The sequence below is a fragment of the Schistocerca gregaria genome, chromosome 5 (assembly GCF_023897955.1).
Source record: "Schistocerca gregaria isolate iqSchGreg1 chromosome 5, iqSchGreg1.2, whole genome shotgun sequence".
NCBI classification, from domain to species: Eukaryota; Metazoa; Arthropoda; class Insecta; order Orthoptera; family Acrididae; genus Schistocerca; species Schistocerca gregaria.
The window spans coordinates 495,995,901-496,017,959 of NC_064924.1; the positions used below are offsets into that span (position 1 = coordinate 495,995,901).

General features: G+C 43.8%; 1 protein-coding gene across 2 annotated transcripts in view; it reads left to right on the forward strand.

Moving 5' to 3' along the window:
* The window catches only part of LOC126272687 (uncharacterized), a 661,027-nt gene that overhangs the window by 519,815 nt on the left and 119,153 nt on the right, over nt 1–22,059 (forward strand). The gene's annotated exons all lie outside the window — the stretch shown is intronic.

Consider the following 22,059-nt stretch of genomic DNA (forward strand, 5'->3'; position numbering starts at 1 on the left):
ACGGGGGGTATGCTGTTGTTGCTCCCTTGCAGCAGTTGAATGGCGACAGGTTTGCCAGTGGTGGTATATTCTATTATGGGTAGGGCTACAATATGGCCACTGGTAAGTTTAAAGGTATTTTACGGTTCGACAAATATCACAGTACGATATGGCCACTGTTAAGTTTCCAGGTATTTTACGGTTCGATAAATATCACAGCAGTGTTTGAACAATCAGTTTAATCGTTATCAGTTTATCAAGACACATTTCACTTGCTATTTGCACGCTGACTTCCGTTTCCCGAGCCCTCTGTAGTTAATTCAGTAATTGATTTCGTGCTTCGTTACCTCGTTGGACAAGAAATCCAGACAGTCGCCAGATGCCAACTTCTTGAAAGTACCACTTATTTCGGTATTGGCTTTCCACAAAAACTACGCTGGACCGTCGGTCCAATATTTTCATGATGCAGGTAGCGGCCGGACGTCGTACGTAACAATGTAGACTCGTTCTGCCACGTGTTCTCAGAATGACTCCCACTTTTTATTTCGGCTACCTGCGTATTCTGATGGGAATCTTAGTTAACGTCTCGGGAACAAGTTTTCAAGTTTTTGCTTCATTGCATGCACGTCTCAGCACTCACATAACTCTTCCGGGTTGCGTGTTTGTAATAGATTCAGGGGTAACTAAATTTCATTAAATAAGAACTGTTATTAATTTTGACAGGCTGCTACATCATCTTAAATTCCGTATCCTGTAATCGTATACTGGTCCTTCTGAATAGACTACAAAATGTATTACAACGCTGTTAAATATATAATGCAAATAATTAGTTCATAGTGAATGTAATATCACCTGTTGCTTGACTACCTGGAGGTTAAAAGTCATTTTTTAAGAAAATTGGCAAGTTTTCTGATCATCTATTGTGTTAGGTAACGGTGTGTTAAAAACGTTTGTATATACAGGGTGAACCAGAACCCCAGCCAAATTTCGCTTGTTGTTCAAGTATAAGGAGAGAACATTAATAAAACCGACATAGTGCTGGGACGGCTGGAAATGGCAAAAGGTCCTATGAACACGTGTCCTGAAATGCATCGTTGCCAAATGGCGCTGACGAATGAACGTTCCTCTGACCATGTTCCCTGTGTTCGTTATGTGTTGCAGACTGTGTGATTGACGCAGTCTACTGTAAGCAGCAGAATGGTCCGATATTCATGTAGGGAGCAAGCCGAGATGGTGTTCATGTACGGCTAAGCAGGTGGAAACGGTCGAGACGCAACATGTCGATATCAAAACAAGAATCCTCACAGACACCAACCGCATCACGCAACAGTTCAAGCTTTTTTGGGCGTTCGTGTGATCATCGGTCCTTTCAGGCAGATGAATGTAAAGGGAGGCGACGGATAGCGTGAACATCAAATTTGGAATAATGGGTTGTACAGGATATTGAGATGAACCGCAGTACAAGATCCAGGCAAGTGGTCCGCCAACATGGTGTAAGCCAAAGAACGATTATGTGTATTCTGCATGATAACCGCTGTCATGGAGGCCATTTTGAACGTCTGTTGTGACGTTGATGTGATGCAGTTCTGCACTGCATTCCGAAGCGATTTGTTGTCGTTTGCACACACACCCTCCATTTCCAGACGCAGGTTCAAACGACATTTTTTCCTTCATTTCCAGTCAGAAATCCGTCCCTGTAGTTTGTCGGTTTCTTTAAAGTTCACCCTGTATTTTCTGAGTGTTTTGGTACAAGCAACACGTGGTATCCAGTGGCTCATTACAGAGCAATGAATGGAATGAAGTCTCTACTGAGCACAAATTATGCGTTGAGAGTAAACCGAAAAAAGGCGAAATTACAGAAGAGTAGCAGGAATGAGATTAGTGAGAAATTTGACTTCAGAATTCAGGACAACGAAATATACGAAGTTCAATCATACTGCTTATCAAAATAGCTCAGGAAACAAGGATGATATAAAAAAGCAGACTATCACTAGTAAAGAGAACATTACTGGCCAAAACAAGTCTGCCAGTATCAAACGTACACCTTGATTTGACAAGGACATTCCCAAGAATGTACGCTTGGAACGCAGCATTGAATGATAGTAAACCATGGACGTGGTAAAACTAAAAAGAAAAGAATCGAAGCGATTGAGACGTGGTGCTGTAGAAGGATATTGAAAATTAGGTAACCTAATAAGGTAACGATGGAGGATTCTCCTAAAAATATGCGATGAAAGTAGCATTTGAGGAATACGTACATAATGATGGGACACGAAGAGAAGACATCCGGCAAATACTTCCATATTACAAGAGGGAGTTTCAGAGGATATAAACTGTAGGGGGAGGCAAACATAAGTTATGTCTGTCGTAACAAGTAATTGAGGACGAAGGGTGCAAGTGCTGCTCTGACATGAAGTGGTTGGCACAGGAAAGGAATTTGTGGCGGGCTGCATCAGACGAGTTAGAAGACTGACGACAAGAAAAGTACTTTGCATTAAAACTTGATTTCTTAGATGAAGCACTCGAAATACTTCACTCCATTAAAACTGCAGAGAGACTGTCAAGGTGACGGCATCATCTCTAGTAGTTCCCTAGACGTCCACTAAGTAAAAGAACTGAACCATAGCAGTTGTTTACACCTCAGTAACCGCCGTTACCCGTTGACCGTCTTTACTCTCGTTTCCCATATTGCAATGTAATAGATGAATAATAAAATTCCGCTTAACTGCTCTTGCAAGATAATAAAAACTCTGTCAGTTCGAAACGCTTGCCAGAAAACAGAAGCCGATTGCCGTCTCAGCTGTCTCGGCCTTAGACGACTTGTGGAGATCAGCGAGTAGACCGCAAGGTGGAAGTTAGCAGCAATTAGCACATGATCGGCATCCAACAGCACTCCACTCGAAATTACTGTGCTCCGGACATCGACAGTACGTCGGCAATTTACATTTCAATTAAAGGGTCCAGGAAGTCGCTCCTTGCTACTGCAACTTTTTTTCTCGGCTTCACAGAAACCAGAAAGGAACGTGTAATTTGGACCAAGGGTGCGTATACACACAGTTATTAGTACCTATGAGAAACTGATGTACGGTTAGAGATAATTGCAACAGAGAACAGTGACTTTCTAGTGGACACTGTTGTCCGGCATTCTTCTGGTCCATTTTCTCTCCACGTCGGACGACATAGTCTATTCTTACAATTAAACAAGCTACCCAGCAATGTGCATGACATCCAATAAAGGCACATGTGGGGTGTCCGTTGTGGCACAATACCCCAGTGATATACAATACCAAACTCTGGTGATCAACAGAGTGAGGAATGACCCTAAATGATCATGCAAATTAATTTAAGAGAAGGGTACAGTTACGCAACAGAAATAATATATTAATAGGTTGGCCCAATTAAGCATAAACAAATGGATATCACATCAGTCACCTAGGTGCAATGAAGTGACAAAATTCATGGGATAGCAAAACGCACATACACAAATGGCAGTAGTATCACATACACAAGTAATAAAAGCGCATTGCATTGGTGAACTGTCATTCGTACTCGGGTGATTATGTAAAAAGCCTCCCAAAGTAGTTATGGCTTCGCAACGAGAATTAACACACTTTGAACGCGGAATGGTAGTTGGAGCTAGACGCATGGGACATACTATTACGGAAATCGTTGGGGAATTCGATACTCTGAGATCCACAGTGCCAAGTGCGTGCCGAGAATAGCAAATTTCAGGCATTACCTCTTACCACAGACAACTTAGTGACTGACAAAAATGGTTCAAATGGCTCTGAGCACTACGGGACTTAACATCTTTTGTATCCCTCCTGGTAGGTGGCGCGTGTGTCTGCTCCTGTAAACTGAAGGGTATTCCGAATGTGGGAAGTGAGTAGGAGCAGGAAAAGGTGAAATGCTTCGGTACTGCGCTTAACTTTACAGAACATTTAATAGAGAATATTAGTCAATGACATACGTAGCTTTGCACTGAAGACGAGCACGTAGGCGCGAAGCCGTACAGGCATCAACGCTAAAAAAGGTTACACAGTCAAAATCTGTAGTCCCTTGCCCACTATGAAATAGAAACAATATTACTCGGTCGTCTACTCGGAATCAACTGGGTAGAATCTGGAGCGGCGCTAGTAGAGCTGCACAGCGCCGGCTAGAGGGCGTTGTCGTCGGTGTCGGTGTCGTAGTGCCAACATTGCAGAGCGCATCTACGTAGTGGCAAGGTAGCTATCGATACCACATCTGACGTCATCAGTCCCCTAGAACTTAGAACTACTTAAACCTATCTAACCTAAGAACATCACACACATCCCTGCCCGGGGCAGGATTCGAACCTGCGACCGTAGCGGTCGCGCGGTTCCAGACTGAAAAGCCTAGACCGGCTCGGCCACAGCGGTCGGCAGTGGCTGACAGCTTTTACGTAATGGTCAGGAGCAGCGGCGCTTGCATAGAGTTGTCAGTGCTAGCGGACAAACAACACTGCGCACAAATCAGTGTGGGACGTTCCTTTCAGGATGGCGTGGCGAAATTTTAATGGACCATGGCAGCAGTCGACCGACGCAAGTATCTTGGCTAACAGCACGGCGTCGCCTGCAGAGCTGCTCCTCGGCTCGTCATCATATCGGCTGGACTCTCGATAAGTAGGAAACCGTAGCCTAGTCAGATGACTCCCGATTTCAGTCAATAAGAACTGGTGGTTTGAATGTGACGCAGACTTCATGAAGCAATGGACACTGTGCAAGCTGGTTGGCGGCCCCGTAATAGTGTGGACTGTGTTTACATGGAATGAATTGGGTCCTCTGGTCCAACTGAACCCATTAGGTACTGGGAATAGCTATGTTTGGCAACGGGGAGGACATCTGCAACCGTTCATCGACTTCGTGTTCCCACGAAAATGCTCCATATAACTAGGCTACAATTGTTCTGGGTGACTCGCGAGAGTGGTTTTGCCAACCAGAATGCTCGAAATGAATCTCATCCATCATTTGGGGGACGTAAGCGAGGGATATGTCCGTGCACAAAGTCGTGCACCGGCAACATACCCGAATTTTTGGACGGCTGTAGTGACATCATAACTCAGTATTTCTGCAGGGGACTTACAGCGATTTGCTGCACTAAGCAGGGTAAAAGGAGGTCCGAGACGAAATTAGGAGGTGTCTCATGACTTCTGACACCTCAGTGTACATTAATGGGAGGGCGGATCTTCTAGCTAAGAATGGAAACTAACGGTCACAATAAAAAATAGACTTATTTAAAAACGAGAATTATCGACTCATATTTTGAAAGGAACCATTAACATATGGACAATGGACTGTAACTCAAAGCAAAACCTTGGAACTGGTGGGCGGAGAGGATGAAAAACAGTTACATCAATAATTTGCAGTCGTGGCCAATGACAGCATAAGTTGTTCGTTAAATTCTGAGAGTACACAGAAAGTATGAACAAACACCATAAGACTACCAAAATGCGCATTGAGAACATAAGCTGAAAGTATGGTTTATCGCGTACTCGGCTACTGAAGGGACTCAATTAACTTTGTGTCTCAGTGACATCAGATATTGCGATTGTAGCCTGTCTTGCCAAACAAACCTAACGTGAAGAAGACAGATGGCGGCAGCCGTGTAATGTCATTTGAGCACTCTCTTTCTCCATAAGCAAGTAACAACATCCTTCTAGTGGCAGGAAGGCTCACCTCATCATTCATCTCTCCTGTCCTAACCTGAAGTCTTTACTCTCCAAAAATCCAGTCTGCAAAACCGTACAGTGAATTCATTTCTCTGCAAAAATCTACAGTGAAACAGAGATAGACGGCGCAGTGGTCAGCACACTGGGTTCACTTTGGGGAGGACGACTGTTCAAACTCGAGTCCAGTCATCCTGATTTAGGTTTTCCATGATTTCCCTAAATCGCTTGAGGTAAATGCAGGGATGGTTCCTTTGAAAGGGAACGGCCGTCTTCCTACCCAATCCTTCTCTAATCCGATTGGACCGATGAGGTCGTTGTTTGCCCCCCCTCCTCCCCCGAATCAGCCAACCAACCTGCCAACCTGCAATGAAGTCACTACTCTGCAGTAGCTTACAGTGAAGACAATCCTCTGTACAAGCCTAGACCGAAGTGTTTATTCTTCAAAAGTCTAAAAAGAAGTATACTCCTTCTGATTGCTTTGGAACTTTTATGGTTTTGATGCGAGCAGGAACTTTCTGACTAGTGATGGTAAAGACTGCGATTTCCGACCAGTAAAACTCAAGTGGAGATGTTAAACAACGTTCTACTTTCATTTATTTTCTCTATGTTGAACCAACAGACCTCTTAGATGTGGAGGAAGCCAGAAAATCTCTCCCATTCCAAGACACAATTCTGAAAAGGGCCCAGCCAATGTAGTGCATGTAGACACAACGAGAAAACACGAGCTTTTTATAAAATAACAGTATGAACCAATTAGAAAGCAGTATTCTGTAAGTTTAAACAGAATTTTATTCTGAGGCGTCATTAAGAAAATTCACAAGCCCTGGAGGAAATCCCACCTACCTAGAGTTCTCTTCTCTTGCTAAAGGCCTTCTGCGAAGAACTCGATATTCCGTTTGACAGAAAAATTGTCCCGTGTTCTGCTTGGAGACTGTGGGCTGTCCGTGAATACCGATCTGTTTACCAGGCTGCGCTACTGCCCTTGGCTCAACATTTTTCTCAGGGCAAATTCCTGTTAAATCATTCCTATCCTGTGCATCCAGCTTGTAATCTTTCAACTCTTCGAAACTCCGAAGGCACTACATAGGAAAGGCAGAAAAACTAACAGTGAAATAATAACAGTGGCTGGCCATGCTAATCCAGATCTGCAGTTAGCGAGCAGTGTAACTGAACGACTACCTGATCAAGGGATTTGCGTATCATCCTCTTAAATACGTTACTGAACAGGTTCAGAGAAAAATTGCCGTGTTACACTCATCAGTACCTGATTTCCTGGAAACTTAAATAAAGACAGTACTACATCTCGCCTACGTACATGTGTTTGATAACGAACCAGTACTTGAGTGGGAGAAGGAAGCAGGGAGGAGGAAAGCGGGAACTGTTCATACACCTTTACAACATTCACCTGAACTTAATTAAGAAAACAATACAAAACTCTACATTAAAAATTAAGAAATTCCTCCAGCTGAATTCAAGATGTCGATTTTATTTTGGCATCTAGTTTCTACGTTGTAAGAACGTCATCTTCAGGCCCATACACTTGTTGACGTCAACTGCGCACGGCTGATACTAAACGTCAGTGGTGACATACGGACGTGCTCCGTGTGGAAGATGGTTAGTAACTCTACATTGATATCGTTTCACGTTTAGTACCCGTACTTTAGCTTATAAAGGCAGCTCATTCATTCTGCTTTGTTGGGTTTTGTCAGTTGTCACTGAAGTTTTCACTCCACTGTTGAAGTAAAATACCAAAGGCCTGTGATTCCGAGAAAGGTTGTGCACTTGTTAAGCAATACCATTTGAAGTAAAGAGAAGCTGGATTCAGATCCCCATGTCACCGATGGGATTTCAAAGTAAAATCCTTCTGTGAGTACTACTGTGTCATCTTACAAAATGCTTAAAATGCTGAAATGCTAAAATCGATTATATTCAAGGGAAATATTAAATATTTGGTTAGAGTTACTAACCACCTTCCACGCGGAGCTGCTCCGTATCTCACCACTGACTTCTAGTAACAGCCGCAAGCAGTTGACGTCAACCACTGTATGGGCCTGAAGATGACGTTCTTACAACGTAGAAAGTAGTTGCCAAAATAAAATCGACACCTTAATACAGCTGTAGGATTTTTTTTTCATTTTAATATTAATTTATACCAGCTGACGTTCCACTGTCCTCCACTTCAACTACGGACGTACAAAAAAAAAAAAAATATCAATAACATCCTTCTGGGTGCATTGCCTAGCCATCTTATAAAATACTTAAAATGATAAAATAAACAAATATGTAATATTTCCTTAGGATATAATCGATTTTAGCATTTCATCATTTTAAGCATTTTGTAAGATGAGACAGTAGTACCCACAGAAGGATTTTACTTTGAAATCCTATTGTTGACTTGGGCATCTGAGCCCACCTTCTCTTTTCTACAAATGGCATTGCTTAACAAATGCACAACCTATCTCGAATCACATGCTTGTGGTATTTTACTTCAACAGTAGAGTGAGAACTTCAGTGAAAACTGACAAAATCCAACAAAGCAGAATGGATGAGCTGTCGTTATAACCTAAAGTACGTGTAATAAACGCGAAACGAAGTCAATGTAGAGTATACTTCAAAGGTTTACTCAGGCAAGAGCCAGTCGAAAGTTAATATTCCCTCCATCTGCACCATCTACTTACCTTAAACAATTTGAAATGCGTTTACCAGGGGCATAAATAGGTATACCTTACTCGGCTATTGGTATACGTGTTTGCGTTTAGTGTTTACTACTGTACGAATATGAAGCAAATGGCACTAGTTGACTCGGGGAGTGACTAGGGAAAACCTGGGGAACCTAAAATAATCGCTTCTTCCCCAGTACATATCCAAGGCGAAAACGGCTTTGCACAGCACTGCGTGCATCCGACTTTGAATGTTTCCATATCCACCTTCGACCTGCCAAAGCAAGTCATAAAAGCTTCGATACTCCTGACAATCATTATAAGCCCCCACACATAGATTCTCTCTAGAATGAACAACTAACATTACTAATGTGCTCCCGAGTGTTTTGTATCATTATTGTTTCCATTTTATGCCCAAATTTCGACAACCGACCCATCAGTCTTCTTCAGGTGCCGCTGGATTTGCTGTTATGTGTACACGCTGCCCGAGTGTAAATTGTTGTTGGTCTCAAGCCGGTATATACAACCGAGTTCGATTCCCGTCGTCCACTACGCCCTTTGATGGTCTTTTTCTTTCAGAGCTTCCACTGATACTGCATGAAATGCAAATTCTGTGAGCGTTTCCCATCTCTGAACTTTTTCCATCTCTGATGGATCTGATGCCTGTCCAGATTTTAATAAATGGAGTGCCGCAGTCCAAGTTATTTAAATTGAAATCTCCATCCTCTGTTTATTATATTTTCTGACATATTTTTTTTCGATAGACTCATTAATTATGCTGTCCAAGAAACTTGGCGTTTGCACCACGATACCTGTCTCACCATATTTCATTTCATGATTAATTCGAGGCTGTGCTCGGCGACAGCTGACTTGTTTGTTTGTTTCTGTCGGGAATGTCGTACATCTTCCATGCATCTCCTGTCGTCTGTTCTTGGTAGTCTGGCCCACATAAGACAGACCTCATTTGCATGGACTGCTATACACTTCTGATGCCTAGATCGTATGTAGGAATACAAAGAACACCTTTTTATTTTAGTTTAAGAGAGATAAGTACTTGTTTTCATAGGAGTCTACCGATCCTTTCGCACACTGGGCCAGCTTAAGGTAGATACGCGATTTTTCAACTTGGTAAATTCTAGTGGCTTTGCTTTAGATTGTCCCATGTATAGTTTCACCGCAACAGACGATAACGGACTACTCGTCACAACGGTATCGGTTGGTTCATAGTTTTCCGTGGAGCAGGAAATAAGATGACGTCAAAAGTTCTATGAAACAATATTCGCACTTTTCCGCGATTAGTTCCAAGGAATCAGAAAATGACCGTAATATCCGTATCCTGGGCAGCAGTTGACTGAGGTGATGTACAAGGACAACAGAGTTGCGAATGTAATGTTTGCACTTTCCCACATATTCGCTAAGAACTTGATGTTTGTATTTTGCCACCTGGTATGTATGTGAGCACCAAAGGCCTTAGTGGACGTCGGGAATCGATCTCGACTGTAGATAGAGGCATGAGACCAACAATAGATCGCACTCGGGTTGTATTTCATGAAGCGAGTGCACGTAACAGCAGAACTCGCAGCACTTGAAGGAAACGTCTGGGTCTGTATTCGAAATATTGTGCAGAAAATGGCAATAAAAACTCTTCAAAACACCGAGAAACACATTAATAACTAGTCACGCCGAAATAGCCTGAGAGGTCATATAACAACCAATACGTTACACGCTGGTTATAACGTTGATAAGAATGCAAGGGTTTTCGCATACAGTCCAGTACGGCTTTGTTAGAATTTATTTTGTCATCACATGTTAGTTCGGTTTGGATGCCACTTTCGCATTGAACTAGAAGCCATAGAAATACAGGTGTTGCGCTGAGAAGGAGCTGCACTCTCCAAAGTCAGCCAATCATCAGACAAGATCTAAAGATGGTGCACGGAATGGCAATTGAATCTCAATGTATACAAGTGTAATGTGATGCGAATACATAGAAAGATAGGTCCCTTATCATTTAGCTACAAAATAGCAGGTCAGCAACTGGAAGCAGTTAATTCCATAAATTATCTGGGGGTACGCATTAGGAGTGATTTAAAATGGAATGATCATATAAAGTTGATCGTCGGTAAAGTAGATGCCAGACTGAGATTCGTTGGAAGAATCCTAAGGAAATGCAATCCGACAACAAAGGAAGTAGGTTACAGTACGCTTGTTCGCCCACTGCTTGAATACTGCTCAGCAGTGTGGGATCCGCACCAGACAGGGTTGATAGAAGAGATAGAGAAGATCCAACGGAGAGCAGCGCGCTTCGTTACAGGATCATTTAGTAATCGCGAAAGCGTTACGGAGATGATAGATAAACTCCAGTGGAAGACTCTGCAGGAGAGACGCTCAGTAGCCCGGTACGGGCTTTTGTTAAAGTTTCGAGAACATACCTTCACCGAAGAGTCAAGCAGTATATTGCTCCCTCCTACGTATATCTCGCGAAGAGACCATGAGGATAAAATCAGAGAGATTAGAGCCCACACAGAAGCATACCGACAATCCTTCTTTCCACGTACAATACGAGACTGGAATAGAAGGGAGAACCGATAGAGGTACTCAGGGTACCCTCCGCCACACACCGTCAGGTGGCTTGCGGAGTATGGATGTAGATGTAGATGTAGAGATCAGATAAGTGCTGTAAATCGGACTCCTTGGATGTCCAAAACCTATCTGCTTCAAACTTACATTACATTTATTAAAAATTATATTCACAGAGTTTTGAGATGTTGTTGTTTTATTACATTTATTACTGTGGTGATCTCCGGTTAAACTAAATTTGGCATAAATTTTAGGAAAGGTTGTCTGAGCCACTCGAGAATCGCAAAAGAGAATGACTCAATTATTTCTGCCAGCACAACACTAAAGGAATAAAAGTAGAGGCTCCAGTGTCGTAACTGGTCAGAACAACTCCTACCGGCCGTTACACGGGTCAATATTCGCCGGCGAAGTGGCCCCTTAACTGCCGGGGTGGATGGCAGCCTTGCGTTTTGGCTCCGTTAGGAACAGCTCGCCCAGCCAGGTGGTAAATCGCACGGAAGATAACAAGACGGGCCTGTTGTCTGCGAAAAAAGAGTAGAAAGATACGGGAACTGAATAGCAGCACGCGTCTCCAGCTGTCATTATAGGGACCTGACACAACCGGCCTTGCGGATAACTGTGATCATTGCCCGTTCGACTCTTAGCTGTGCGTCCAAACGACCTCATATGAGGATGGAAGAGGAGGGAGTAGTAGAGAGAGGGAAACTGGAGAAAAAAATTCGGAGGAGGGTTACACTTTTGGCGGCCCGTTAGAATAGAGAACACCACAGAGACGGTGTCCGACTTCCGAAAACGGAAAAAAGAATAAGCCGTGTACGTCTCATGGTGGACATTAAGTTCCCACGAGTAGAACAGGTACGTGAAAAAGCTGTTACTGCTGTCAAAAACACTCAAGCCACACATGCAGGTTGTCCGTTTTTCGCCAGTCTTCCTCACCGATTAGGTTGTTGGGGATCGCAAGCTAGTAGGAAACAACAAATAAGTGTTCTACAGCCAAATATCATGTAGTAGTTATGGTACAATTCAGGTACGGTAATCAGTGGTAAATTGGCAAAAAAATTTATGTCTAATTTTCGGACGACATTTTTAATCTTTCAGCTACGAAATATTATATGCTCGCTGACGATATAATCAGAAGTGCAATTATACCTTTGGGTGAAGAAATGAATAAGGATCACGTTTTTGCAATAAATAGATAAATTAAAATAAAAAATATAACTGTTACCACCCACATCATTATTTTGTGAAACACTCTCTTCGGAAAGGACCACAAACCATAAGAAGGCAGGAAGATCACTGTTTAATGTCGTTGTAGCTACGAGAGGGAACACAGGTCAGAATTTCAAGCAGTTGCATTAAACTGGTATGCAGGAGTATCCGACTATCTAGTTCTACTTTTTCCGCGATTTCCCCAAACCGCTCACGGTGAATGCTGATATGATTCCTTTCAAAGGTAAGGGCCCATTTTGTTTCCTATCGTTCCCCAATCCGAGCGTGTGCTCCGTCTCAAAAAGGCGTTGTGTCAAGTAACGAGTAACTTCCGCAAGTAACATCTGAAAGCATTTTCCGAAGTGTTTCCGGTGCAACAAAAACTTGCGTAAGTTTATTTCTGCAAGTCTCTTTTGCAAGTTAATTCTAAGAACTTGCTACAAGTTCTTGTGGAAGTGTTTGCACTGGTGGAAGTTTATGCTGTCGTGATTAAGAACAGAGCAGCCGCCATCGAAGTTACGTTATCATTATTAAAGAAAAGTCGTTACGAAAAAAAGAATTAAGAAAAAACAAATGTTTGAATGAAGAAATACATACAGATGCGTACATTTCTAGCTTATCTAGAACCACTGTCAATTAAAATAAAATCAGAGGACTTCTCCCAGATTAAAAAGATTCTGAAAATGATGTAGGGTAATTTAGAATGAATTCTGCCTACTGCACAGTAAACTAGCCCAAAAAAGGATACTAAAACGCGGCAACTCGTGTCAGCAAGAGATGGTCTCTTCATTACTCATTGTTTTTCGCTACAAAATTGATTTTTTCATTAGAAATGTGATGCGATTTTGATGCTAACGGTAACAAAGCAGCTAATTTCGCGCTTCCTTGGCTGTGACGATCAGTTCTACAGGATATCCAAAAAAGAAAGACATACCTTAGGGACAAGTTTCTTACACCAAAACAAGAAAAAAAGTCTAGTGAACAAGGACTAAAAAGCGCATTCCTTAAGAGATATGACACTTGGCTCTTCTCCTATACTATGAAACACATCTCCTTTACTGCAAGCTCTTTGGTTTTTATATTCCAGGAGGAGCTAGTATGGACCAAAACAAAGCAAAAAAGTCGAGTAAAGATGGGCTTTAAAATGCACACCTTAAGAACTCATTAGCACAGACATGTTTTACACTAACAGATACGAGCAAATGCTTATAGTTTTTAAATTATATATTTCAGACTCCATGTTTGCAGGAAATTTTTCTTGTTTTGGTTAATACTCCCTCCTCCAAAACTACGGAAAGCAAAGACCTTGCATAGAAGAGGTTTTAGAGTATAAAAGACGGACAATTGCTCATACCGCTTAAGGTATGTGTTTTAGAGTCGACGTTTACTAGACATTTTTACTTGTTTCTGTTCAAGAAACCTGTCACTAGAGTTGTCAATGTTTCTTTGTCGCACCCTGTATACTTGTAATCGTGTCGGTTACATTTGTTTCGATCTAATTGTCTCTGCACCATTCTCCTTCTCGACAGTGACGTTATTGTACCGGCTTTGAACACACTTGTACAAGTGTGATACAAACTTCCAGCAACTGGCAAGTTCGGGAAGTACTTGCAGCAAGATGGTAGAAACTGTTTCCATTAATTTGCGAAAGTTACCTTTGCAAATTGACTAACTTTGCCAAAATGGACTTTCTGGGGATGTTTTCACGTGAGCAAACTTGTACAGGGCGGGGCAAATAAAAGTGGTGCGGAGAATAGTGTTCCAGAGTACAGAGAAACACAGCAGGGGAAAGGAAATACAGGTGTTAAAAGTGATCACCACTCGTGTCTTGGCAGTTTTGGGTCTTGGTCAGCAAGTTGCTGAAGGTCGATCGAAGCTGGACTGCTGGAACTGCTGCAGTCTCATCCGAAATGTGCTGCAGTTCTTGAAGACTGTGACGGTTGTTGTGATACACATTACCTGAGGGCTCCCCACACAAAGCAATCGAACACTGATAGATCAGGTGACCTGGGTGACCAGCTAGGGTAGCGACAAAACTGATTTCTTCAAACAACTCTGTTAGGCGTCAGACTGTGTAAATGTGCGCCAAGGTTTGGCCGGCTGTGTGAGCAGTTGCTCCATCCTGTTGGAAGTAACTGTAGAGCCTTTTCTTCTCCGTTTATGCTGCCACAAATGGTTTAAAAATGTTGGCAATGTAACGCGCCCAAGTCAGTGCCTGATAAAAGAAGATGGGACCAATAATGCGGCATGCGGACACTCACACAAAATTCCGACCTTCTGAGCAACAGTGGTGTTTCGTGAAAGTTATGTGGGCTCTCCGCTGCCCAGAACCTCTGATTCTGTGAGATGACGTAACCACTGAGGTGAAATCAGATATAAAGAACAGATCCTTGACCACGCCAGTCATTGTTATCTCAGTGAACAGCCATTCACAAAACTGGAGACGCTGAGTAGCATCTGCTGGTTTTAATGCATGAACAACAGACACTCCGTAGGGATGCACGTGGAGGTACAGGTGGAGAATTTGTCCACATGATCGACGTGATATGCCGGTCTCTTGCGACAGGCGTCGAGTTGATTTGGTAGATATCTGAAGCATTTCCTGCTGAACTGCAGCCACATTTTCTGGTGTGCCGGCAAGTTACGGAACGTTTCTTGAATTTTTAAAAACAGATCCTGTCTCATGCCATTTTCGAACTATGTGTTGTAGGACACATTTTGCTGGCACTTTGACACCATTAAACTTCTCAGCAGCCGCGCGGGTAGTCGTTCGGTCTCTGGGCGCCTTGCCACGGTTCGCATGGGTACGTCGTCGGAGGTTCGAGTCCTTCCTCGGGCATGAGTGTGTGTGTTGTCCTTAGCCTAAGTAGTTTAAGTTCGATTTAGTGTGTAAGCCTAGGGACCGATGACCTTAGCAGTGTGGTTCTATAGGACGTTACCACAAATTTACAAGATTCCAAACTTCTCAGCAAACAACTGACTACACCGTTTCCATGAGTTTGTTTGTCAAATGACTTACCGCAACGTACACACGCTGCTACACTGACTACCATCGCCCCTATAAACTGTTCCACTCACACTGAGACAGCCGGCACTACGGTCTGAACCAGTGTGGATCACGTGGCGAGCGTACACATGGTGTGGGCGTCACAGGGTGTGGTTATAAACACACATTCACGTCCAATCGTATCCACTCCCCCCGGGCCACTGTATTTGCCCCACCCTCTTGTAGTAGCCTCTCCAGTCACCTTGCGGAATTTAACTTGTTTGTGGGCACACACCTTAATGATCCCGTCGTCGTCGCAAGGTTTCAGTTTTTACCGTTTTTTGAAATTCGGAAGGATGGAGAAGCAAACAGGCTCTGTTCTTTTCGAAGAAGCTCTCCGCTTTATCACTGCGCTTCCTATCTCGGTCTTAACAAACAGCCAACAGACAGCCAATGAAAGATGCGAAGTATATCACTTTAAGAGATGACATCTCGTAAAATCGGGTGTACTGCCGGTGGTCCGCGTCTTCCCAACACGATATTTCGACGTCGTAACTCGGCGTCTTCATCAGGTGTTCCCTGAGACTGGTTGGCGAGCTGACCTCGTCCCATATTTATGCCTGGGCGGTGTGTGGTGCTCCCTATGCCGTCCGCGCCCGCTGTGGCCATTTCTGTCGGTGGTATCAGTCTCTAGGCGCTTCCTCTTCGGTCCGCGCCCGTTGCGGCTCTCTTCTGAGGTATCGGACGTCCCAAGGCGTTCCCTATTGGGTCCGCGCCCGATAGGCGCGATCCTAGCACTATCATGGCTCTGCTCAAGCTCCTTATGCTGTCCGCGACCGCGGCGAGTTTCCCTCGTGGCCGAGCCATTGTCCTGGCCTTCTGAACCCAGTATGCGCCTATGAGGTGCGCTTCCTGTGGCATCCGACTGTTGTTGGAGCTGCACCAGGCGGCAGCAAGCTCCTTGGAGGATGGCCATCATAATATGCAGCTCCAACAACAGTCGGATGCCACAGGAAGCGCACCTCACAGGCGCATACTGGGTTCAGAAGGCCAGGACAATGGCTCGGCCACGAGGGAAACTCGCCGCGGTCGCGGACAGCATAAGGAGCTTGAGCAGAGCCATGATAGTGCTAGGATCGCGCCTATCGGGCGCGGACCCAATAGGGAACGCCTTGGGACGTCCTCTTTTTTTTTCTTTTTTTTTTAGTGTATTGTGTTGTCCCAAGTGTACCCGCCTTTGGCGGTTTTTACTTGTTTGTGTGTAGTAAGGAGAGGTTAAGTTTTTTACAACTTCATTTTAAAAACATTCAGAAGTAACTGGGCACTCGATTTTGGGTCCTTAGTTCTTCTGGGATGGTGTCCTTTTGATGGAAGTTTTGATTTTACCGATTTCTTCACGTTGTTTTTTGCTGGTTCTCGTCGAGGTTGGTAGTTTTTGTTTTGGAATTTGCCTTCTTTTGTGTGGTTTTCCGAGTTATCTGGGCACTATTGCCTTTGGCACTTTGTATTTGTGCCAATCTTGAGGTTCTATTGTTGCGACAGTTGTTAGTTGAGGCGTATGTTGTCTGCAGTCATCTATTTTTTGGAAGGTTTTGGCAGCATGATCTTGAATTTTTTGCATAATTGTTTTTTCTTGCAGTTGTTCGTGCATCTCTGTCACCCTTGTCCAACGAGGGACACCTAGGGACCATCTCAGGCATGTATTTTGAAGTATTTGTAGTTGCTTGATATTTGATTGATATGTAGTGCCCCATGCTGCGGCTCCATATAATATGGCTGGTTGAATAGTCGCTTTATAGAGTTGGAGTTTTGTTTTTGTATTTAGTTCTTTACTTGTGAAGAATGGAATGAGCATATTCATCATTTTTTGAGTAGTTCTTTTCCGTTGTGTGGTGTTCTCTGTAAAGGTGAGTGCCTTGTCCAGATGAATTCCCAAATATTTAGTTTTGGTACTCCATGGTATTCTTTGTTCTGCTACTGTTAGTTGTGTCCTTAGTTGAGGTTGTCTTTTCTTCGTAAAAAATACTGCGGCTGTCTTGGTTGGATTGAAGGTTATCTTGTTTTGTTGTGCCCATGCTTCCATGATGTCTATTTGTCGTTGTGCTTGGGACGTCCGATACCTCAGAAGAGAGCCGCAACGGGCGCGGACCGAAGAGGAAGCGCCTAGAGACTGATACCACCGACAGAAATGGCCACAGCGGGCGCGGACGGCATAGGGAGCACCACACACCGCCCAAGCATAAATATGGGATGAGGTCAGCTCGCCAACCAGTCTCAGGGAACACCTGATGAAGACGCCGAGTTACGACGTCGAAATATCGTGTTGGGAAGACGCGGACCACCGGCAGTACACCCGATTTTACGAGATGTCAGCAAATCGCCGGGAAAGTCTTAGAAATTACACTTTAAGAGATATTTTTAAGTACTGTATCCCGAACGATTTCGAGTCGTTTCCCACTGCATTTCTTGTAGTGCACTAGAGATGAATTGGAAATAACACTATTTATTCAATTTCACTTGAGGTCGATTACACCTTTCTCACTGACCACCCATCTTTAAAAAAAAGTCATTGAGGTAGTGCATTAGTATTTTCTTCTGATTTTTACTGTGCATCGGAAAACAACTATGCATACTGAATTTGATCTTATTGCAAACAAACACTAACAATAGTTGACTGCTGTGAGTAGTGGAAAAATTTCGATGTTAATACGCTTCATGATTCATATTTACGGAAGCTGCGCAGACCATATGCGAAACAAATAGACCATATGAACGACGGGAATACAATACTTCAATTGCTCTGTTACTATGCAGAGGAGGACATGGTTTCAGCTGCTGCATATTATAACTGAGCTGTTGTGCTCTATCTCCGTACTACTTCATATACGACAGGAATAACTGCGGCAATGTAATAGCACAAATATAGGAGAGGCAAGCATCATTATTATATCTACTCGTAGTAATTTGTGTGATCATAGCAGACAAGAAACGCTACACTGCTTTTAAGTGACAGTCAGATTTTATGTGAAATCCACAGATACCATTCTCCAGATTTCAAAAAGAACAATTTCTTGCCGATTGCTGTGGGCGAGCAGTTCTAGGTGCTTCAGTGGGGAACCGCCCTGCTGCTACGGTCGCCGTTTCGAATCCTGCCTAGGGCATGGATGTGTTTGATGTCCTTAGGTTAGTCAGTTTTAACTACTTCTAAGTCTAAGGGACTCATAACCTTAGATGTTAAGTTCCATAGTTCTTGGAGCCATTTTTCGAACAATTTCTTGATCCTTTCTGTTGCGTCAGATGCTGCTCTAGCTGTTACTCGCCTTTCAAGACACGAGTAGAACTGGTCAAATGAACATAGTAATGGCCTAGCAGACAATCTTAACAATAACCTGACACATTTTTCACAAATTATGCAATTGTCTGAAATGAAGTAAATCTGAAGAAACCTGCAGAGATATTCAGGCAGATCTTGATAACATTTCAAAGTGTTGCAAAAATTCGCACAACTTGATGTTTGGTTTGTGGTGAGCTCAACTGCGCGGTCATTAGCGCCCGTACAACGTCCCAATGTCCACACAATCCAATGTAGCCACTGTCATGAATGATTATCATGAAATCATCAGGACAACACAAACACCCAGTTTCCGGGCAGAGAAAAATTCCCAACCCGGCCGGGAATCGAACCCGGGACCCCATGATCCACAGGCAGCAACACTAGCCACATTTATTTTATTTTATTTTTTTTAGTAATGAGTGGAGAAAATATCCGACCCAGCAAGGAATCGTACCCAGGTCCCTTTGCATGACATTCCGTCGCGCTGTCCAGTTTTTTAATAGATTTTTCTGTAATGGAAAAAAGAGAGGTTTTGTCTGCTTTGTGGTAAAAACAGTAAATTAAAAACAAATGACTCGCTCGGAAATTAACCCGAGCTGCCGACCAAGCGCACCACCCCATTTTTAAAAATATTTATTTAGTTGTTCTTTTTACGTAAGTCGTTACAAAAACAAGGGAGCCATAAACCAAAAATTATACCGAAAATGTGATCTAAAAAGGGCCATCTTGCCCGCTGGGATCACCTTATCGAAGCAGGCGGCCAGTAACAGGCGGTCGTCATTGCAATAGACATCACCAGTCATCAACCGTCGGAGTGTCGGGACCGCTGCTCACAGTCAGAGACTGTTTCTGTTACCGTAGGGGAATCGTGGAAACATCACGTCTGCAAGTCAATTTCTTCTCACACCCGGCACACGCTAGTTGGGCGGCGGGCCCATGAATGACGATCTCAAATAGTTGGCGAAAAGGTTCTGGTATTCCGTCCTGTTCGTTAAGAACAGTAACTCGTCGATCATTTATTGCCACAAATCGAGGTCTTGCTTTTCGCCGTCGCAGTACATGTAGTGTATCGCTATTCCTCGTACCCAATTGACCGCATTCATCGGCGTCATCGGGAAATAGACTGCGTCGGGATGAAAGAGGTCCACGGGCACAATCGAAACATAGTGGTGGAATAGCAAGAAAGCCAGTATCTGGCGGATCAGTTTCGAGCACACTCGAATGCGAGACCACAGTTCAGTCTGTGTTCGTCCGTGTGAACCGTCGCGCAACGGGAGCACGTAGGGTTGTCAGTTAGGTGAATGGCGTGTAGCCTTCGTCGAGTCGGAAATTTCTCGTTAGTGACCACATACCACGTCGACCGCTCTGAAGCTGACAGGGCGGGAGCGTGGATGGTTCGCCAAACCCGCTTCCATACGACCGTGGGGTGGAGTCGTACAATGTCGTTAGCAGGATTCCAGCGCTGGAGAACACTATAATAAGTCTTTGCTGTCGGATCCCGTGTCTCTCGTATAACCCCCAACATACAGCTGTGATCCACGATAAATGTCCCATACCGGTGGGCACAGCGTGTGTGGGACCACCTCAGCTATCACGACGCCACGAAGACTGTCTCTTGGTGGAAGCCATAGTTGCCGCATTGAGCGAAGGTACAGCGCCAACGCTCGGTGCTTGACGTCAGTGAATCCAGCACCTCCTTTGTGGAAGGGTAAGTAACAAAACGGATCTTAAGAACGGCAGCAGCGTTCACCAAGCGTCCGAACACTGCCTGTATCCTGGAAGCCATCGTTTCTGTCATCGTGTGTCTTCCCTTTACTTAGCTACCTAAGTGAGGCTGATGACTTTCAGCTGTCTTTAATAATACCTCTTCCATCCCCAATAACTTTAAATAACTGAGGTTCCAGCCTCACTATAAAATTTTGATCCCGCGAGACAAGTTTAGGTCACTATGATTCACCAAGCTCTTCTGACTGCTCATTTACCCGAAGACTCACCATCCGTTGAAAACATCGGCGAAAAATAGGGTTATCAACGCAGGAGAATGCCCAACAATAAATCGCGTTAAATAAATAACTCTGCTGTTCAATTACATCTGTCACACGTAAATATTATCGAGCATTTTGAAATGCGACCATTACATAAAATTCACGAAAACATTGAAAAGAGAGAAAAGACTAACTACTCAAAAAGGACGCGTTAGTATAAATTACGAGTGAAGCTCTTTTACTAAATTTAAATTCAAAGTAAGGCGATCAATTCCTGTCTTCGTACCTTAACTCAAGTAGCTGCTAAAACTTTTCCAGGCCTTAGTAATTCCCTCAATAATTCATGTGTTCTCAAGAAACTAGTCACAGTAACAGAACACTGCGAATCCTCCATTCGTCTACTGAGTTCCTGCCTCCCACTCGTAAACTAACTGCAACAATCATGCAATGCAGTTTCACGACCCGCGTTTACGTAATTGGTACTTTTTTGTTTTATGGGCATTAGGCCCTGGTCCAAGGCATATTTCCCTGCCTAACGTTTCGTCTTCGGGTGCTGGAGACACCATCAGCGGTTTTAACGACTCAGAGAGCCCTTACAGTCTCAGAAAAGCGCAGCAAGCCAGTATCTGACCCAAGTCTTTGCGCTGCTTCCGCTGCCCTCCGTGGTGAAAGCTCGTTTATCGATTTCACATCGATCGTCTTCACCCGGTAAAATCGCAGAACGACGCCGGCTACGCGGAGCACGAAATTTTTTCCACAACAGGTTTCCATGCAGAATGTAACTGGAAACCGCCGTCCTGATTGATAGGGCCTCAGGCAATTGTATTTTCAGTGTCGAAGACGCGAACGCGGAAGTCGCTCGGAGCAGCGCACAAGTTCGTAGCAGATTATTGTTCGCTTGTAGCAACGCAAGCGCTGTGCAACTGTGAACACCATACGTGCGCCGGGGAGGTCTTAAACAGTCAAGATCAGTGTACTTCCGTCAGTATACACCAGCCGATCATGAGTAGCTACACTGGTCTCCAAAATTAAAGCATCAAACGGAAATTTTGGAAGGTTCCGTTTATTTTGCCACAAAATAGCACAAACAGGTGATAGTAAAGTAGAAACGACGTTGAGAATATAGAACGTAAACAAGTGCAATATTCATAATACTAGAAAACAATGCTCTTCTTTTTTTAACGTAATGGATTTGCACACACATTCCGACAACCCAGTATGGGGTGTGACTGCCTCTGGCAGTAATACTGGCCTGACAACGACGTTGCATACTGTGAACGATATCATCAGTCTCATTTTGACATTTTGAGACAATAACGCCCATTCTTCCCACAGAGCTACTAGCAAGTCTTGGAGAGTAGTTGGCGAATGCTGACTTGATGCGACCCGTCATCCTATTGCATCCTAGACATGCTCTATGTGATCAAATCGGAAGAGCGAGGACGTCACGCCATGCGTGCAATATCTTCCGTTTACAAGAAAACATCAACCACCCATAGTCTGAGAGAGAGCATTGTCATTCATCAATACGAAGTCTGGGCCCACAGTAACTCGCAATGACAGCAGATACGGTCCTTCCAAGATCTCGTCACGATACCTGACAGCAGTTAAACCTTGTCTGTTCTCCCGTACAATTTCGT